This window comes from Schistocerca serialis, chromosome 1 (assembly GCF_023864345.2).
Source record: "Schistocerca serialis cubense isolate TAMUIC-IGC-003099 chromosome 1, iqSchSeri2.2, whole genome shotgun sequence".
In the NCBI taxonomy this organism is placed as follows: domain Eukaryota; kingdom Metazoa; phylum Arthropoda; class Insecta; order Orthoptera; family Acrididae; genus Schistocerca; species Schistocerca serialis.
In genome coordinates, this window is record NC_064638.1 from 438,213,468 (window position 1) to 438,219,260 (window position 5,793).

Sequence of the window (5,793 nt, forward strand, 5' to 3'; positions counted from 1 at the left end):
TGACTCATCGACGAAAGAAGTAGCTTACAAAACGCTTGTTCGTCCGATTCTTGAGTATTGCTCATCAGTATGGGACCCTTACCAGGTTGGATTAATAGAAGAGATAGACATGATCCAGCGAAAAGCAGCGCGATTCGTCATGGGGACATTTAGTCAGCGCGAGAGCGTTACGGAGATGCTGAACAAGCTCCAGTGGCGGACACTTCAAGAAAGGCGTTACGCAATACGGAGAGGTTTATTATCGAAATTACGAGAGAGCACATTCCGGGAAGAGATGGGCAACATATTACTACCGCTCACATATATCTCGCGTAATGATCACAACGAAAAGATCCGAGAAATTAGAGCAAATACGGAGACTTACAAGCAGTCGTTCTTCCCACGCACAATTCGTGAATGGAACAGGGAAGGGGGGATCAGATAGTGGTACAATAAGTACCCTCCGCCACACACCGTAAGGTGGCTCGCGGAGTATAGATGTAGATGTAGATGTAGATGTGGAAGACGTAGTATACCGTTAGCAGAGCCTGTTCTGTTGATGGTGCGAATGGAGCGGTCTAAAGTTATGGCAGTGCTCACGTACGACTGTGATGGTGTTATCCTAACGCATTGCGTTCCCCCACGGCAGACCGTCAACGCACACTATTACTGTTCGTTTTTGGAGCATCACCTGCGACCAGCTTTGGGAAAGAAGCGGCGACACTTTCTGCGCAACACACTCATAATTTTCCACGACAATGCGCGGGCTCATACAGCGCAGGCTGTGGGTGCTCTATTCGGTCGATGGGACTGGGAACTACTGTACCATCCCCCATACTTCCCCGGCTTAAGTCCTTGTGACTTTGATTTGATTCCGAAGATGAAGGAATCACTTCGTGGCATTCGCTTCAGAACTGTTCCAGAGATTCGACAGGCAGAAGAGTGCTCCACTCGCTCCATCAACAGAGCAACAGGCTCTGCTAACGGTATACTACGCCTTCCACATCGCTGGCAACGGGTTCTACACAACGCTGGTGACTACTTTGAAGGACAGTAACAGCTGCAAACATGTAACTAGTTTGTATCGGTTGTGAATAAATAGTTGCCACTATTTAAGTTCCAACCCTGCGGTTGGATAGAAAGTTTTCTAACAGACGGAGAGCAGTATGTCGTCCTGAATGGGGAAACTTCAACAGAAACAAGCGTAACATCAGGTGTGCCCCAGGGCAGCGTAATAAGTCCGCTGATTTTTGCGATTTACATAAACGATCCGGTTGATGGTATTGACAGCGGCATTACACTGTTTCCCGATGATGTTGTAGTCTACAAAAAAGTAGTGTCTCATTAAAGTTGTGAACAAATCAATGAGGATTTGCAGAAAATAAATGCGTGGTGTAATGACTGGCTGTTATCTCTCAATATTAGTAAGTGTAACCTACTGCGTATAACAAGGCGAAAATCCCCATAAATGTAAGAGTAGAAAATAAATGCCCAGTCTTTGGAAGAAGTAACATCCGTCAAGTATCTGGGTGTGACTATTCGAACTGATCTCAAATGGAATTATCAGATTACACAAGTAACGGCTAAGGGGAACTCTAGATTGCAGTGTATTGGTAGAATCCTGAAGCGATGCAGTCCTTCAGCAAAGTAAATTGCAAGGAATACGTGAGTTCGTCCAGTCTTAAAGTATTATTCGTCTGTATGTGACCTTTGGAGAAAAGAGAGCCACTTGTGCGAATATCAAGAGCTCAGATGGAAACCCAGTTATAAGCAAAGAAGGGAAAGCAGAAAGGTGGAAGGAGTATATACAGGGAGGGGACTGATGACCTAAGATGTTAAGTCCCATAGTGCTCAGAGCCAGCCAGTATATAGAGGGTCTATACAAGGGCGATGTACTTGAGGACAATATTATGGAAATGGAAGAGGATGTAGTTGAAGATGAAATGGGAGATATGATATTGCGTGAAGAGTTCGACAGAGCGCTGAAAGACCGGGGGTCGAAACAAGGCCCCGGGAGTAGACAACATTCCATTGGAACTACTGACGGCCTTGGGAGAGCCAGTCCTGACAAAACTCTACCATCTGGTGAGCAAAATGTATGAGACAGGTGAAATACCCTCAGACTTCAAGAAAGCATGTGTTGACAGATGTGAAAATTACCGAACTATCAGTTTAATAAGTCACAGCTACAAAGTACTAAGGCGAATTCTTTACAGACGAATGGAAAAGCTGGTAGAAGCCGACGTCGGCGAAGATCAGTTTGGATTCCGCAGAAATGTTGGAACACGTGAGGCAATACTGACCCTACGACTTATCTTAGAAAATACACTCCTGGAAATTGAAATAAGAACACCGTGAATTCATTGTCCCAGGAAGGGGAAACTTTATTGACACATTCTTGGGGTCAGATACATCACATGATCACACTGACAGAACCACAGGCACATAGACACAGGCAACAGAGCATGCAGAATGTCGGCACTAGTACAGTGTATATCCACCTTTCGCAGCAATGCAGGCTGCTATTCTCCCATGGAGACGATCGTAGAGATGCTGGATGTAGTCCTGTGGAACGGCTTGCCATGCCATTTCCACCTGGCGCCTTAGTTGGATCAGCGTTCGTGCTGGACGTGCAGACCGCGTGAGACGACGCTTCATCCAGTCCCAAACATGCTCAATCGGGGACAGATCCAGAGATCTTGCTGGCCAGGGTAGTTGACTTACACCTTCTAGAGCACGTTGGGTGGCACGGGATACATGCGGACGTGCATTGTCCTGTTGGAACAGCAAGTTCCCTTGCCGGTCTAGGAATGGTACAACGATGGGTTCGATGACGGTTTGGATGTACCGTGCACTATTCAGTGTCCCCTCGACGATCACCAGTGGTGTACGGCCAGTGTAGGAGATCGCTCCCCACACCATGATGCCAGGTGTTGGCCCTGTGTGCCTCGGTCGTATGCAGTCCTGATTGTGGCGCTCACCTGCACGGCGCCAAACACGCATACGACCATCATTGGCACCAAGACAGAAGCGACTCTCATCGCTGAAGACGACACGTCTCCATTCGTCCCTCCATTCACGCCTGTCGCGACACCACTGGAGGCGGGTTGCACGATGTTGGGGCGTGAGCGGAAGACGGCCTAACGGTGTGCGGGACCGTAGCCCAGCTTCATGGAGACGGTTGCGAATGGTCCTCGCCGATACCCCAGGAGCAACAGTGTCCCTAATTTGCTGGGAAGTGGCGGTGCGGTCCCCTACGGCACTGCGTAGGATCCTACGGTCTTGGCGTGCATCCATGCGTCGCTGCTGTCCGGTCCCAGGTCGACGGGCACGTGCACCTTCCGCCGACCACTGGCGACAACATCGATGTACTGTGGAGACCTCACGCCCCACGTGTTGAGCAATTCGGCGGTACGTCCACCCGGCCTCCCGCATGCCCACTATACGCCCTCGCTCAAAGTCCGTCAACTGCACATACGGTTCACGTCCACGCTGTCGCGGCATGCTACCAGTGTTAAAGACTGCGATGGAGCTCCGTATGCCACGGCAAACTGGCTGACACTGACGGCGGCGGTGCACAAATGCTGCGCAGCTAGCGCCATTCGACGGCCAACACCGCGGTTCCTGGTGTGTCCGCTGTGCCGCGCGTGTGATCATTGCTTGTACAGCCCTCTCGCAGTGTCCGGAGCAAGTACGGTGGGTCTGACACACCGGTGTCAATGTGTTCTTTTTTCCATTTCCAGGAGTGTAGATTAAGGAAAGGCAAACCTACATTTTTAGCATTTGTGGACTTCGAGAAAGCTTTTGACAATGTTGACTGGAATACTCTCTTTCAAATTCTAAAGGTGGCAGGGGTAAAATACAGGGAGCGAAAGGCTATTTACAATTTGTACAGAAACCAGATGGCAGTTATAAGAGTCGAGGGGCATGAAAGGGAAGCAACGGTTGGGATAGGAGTGAGACAGGGTTGTAGCCTGTCCCCGATGTTATTCAATCTGTATATTGAGCAAGCAGTAAAGGAAACCAAAGAAAAATTCGGAGTAGGTATTAAAGTCCATGGAGAAGAAATAAAATCGTTGAGGTTTGTCGATGACATTGTAATTCTGTCAGAGACAGCAAAAGACTTGGAATAGCAGTTGAACGGAATGGACAGTGTCTTGAAAGGAGGATATAAGATGAACATCAACAAAATCAAAACGAGGATAGTAGACTGTAGTCGAATTAAGTCGGGTGATGCTGAGGGAATTAGATTAGGAAATGAGACACTTAAAGTAGTAAAGGAGTTTTGCTATTTGTGGAGCAAAATAACTGATGATGGTCGAAGTAGAGAGGATACAAAATGTAGACTGGCAATGGCAAGGAAAGCGTTTCTGAAGAAGAAAAATTTGTTAACATCGAGTATAGATTTAAGTGTCAGGCAGTCGTTTCTGAAAGTATTTGTATGGAGTGTAGCCATGTATGGAAGTGAAACATGGACGATAAATAGTTTGGACAAGAAGAGAATAGAAGCTTTCGAAATGTGGTGCTACAGAAAAATGCTGAAGATTAGATGGGTAGATCACATAACTAATGAGGAGGTATTGAATAGAATTGGGGAGAAGAGGAGTTTGTGGCACAACTTGACCAGAAGAAGGGATCGGTTGGTAGGACATGTTCTGAGGCATCAAGGGATCACAAATTTGGCATTGGAGGGCAGCGTGGAGGCTAAAAATCGTAGAGGGAGACCAAGAGATGAATACACTAAGCAGATTCAGAAGGATGTAGGTTGCAGTAAGTACTGGGAGATGAAGAAGCTTGCACAGGATAGAGTAGCATGGAGAGCTGCATTAAACCAGTCTCAGGACTGAAGACAACAACAACAACAACAACATGTGACCCTTACCAGTTGGGTCTGATTCAAGAAATTGAGAACGTCCAAAGAACAGCGGCAAGATTCGTGATTAGTACATTTAGCCATCGCGAGAGCGTTACAAATCTCAAAAAAAGTTTGAAGTGGGACACATTTGCAGATGGACGACGCGCTAAACGGAAGGGGCTGCTCACTAAATTCCGAAATCCAATCTTCGCCGAGGATGTCGAGTATATTTTACTACCACCAACTTTCAAATCGCGCAGTGATCACCATTCAAAGATAAGGGAAATCAGAGCTCGTACTGAGGCTTTGAGACAATCGTTTATCCCTCGCGCGATCCGAGAGTTGAACAGAGGGGGGGGAATATGACTTTGGTGCGAGTAGTTCCCTCCGCCATACACCGCTTGGTGGCTAGCAGAGTATATATGCAGATATAGATTCAAGCTCCTTCTAAATATAGCTCCATCGTTCAAGAAAATACCAGATTTCTCCAGTAGTGCGGGTCTGGAACTGTTTAAGCAGCGCCACGTGGAAGTATAAAGCAGTTCCCATTTGATTAATGATCTGATAAGACAGTTCTTTCTAAACGTAATACGAACAACGAGTGCAAGTTAGTAATATTTAAAGTGTGTACGGCGGGCATATAGGGCGTTAAGTGTTTAATGACGTGGTGACGGAACGTCACATAAATTGACATTTCGAGAAAAATTAAAACGGTTTTTTGTGCGTTAAAAATTAGTGACGTGTGAACTATAAATTATTGAAAGACTGCGTTCGTGCACGCGATGAATATCAAATATTAAGAAGTGTAGTTTATTATCTGCAAAGCTCGCAAACAGCGATGTGTTTAACAAATAGCCTTTTGTTTATAGGATCTGTGTAATGTAGATGAAGAAGAACACAGATAATTTTTTTTGGGTTAGACTTTTTCCTAGCTTGTTTCGTCTAGCGGAAGGTCGCCA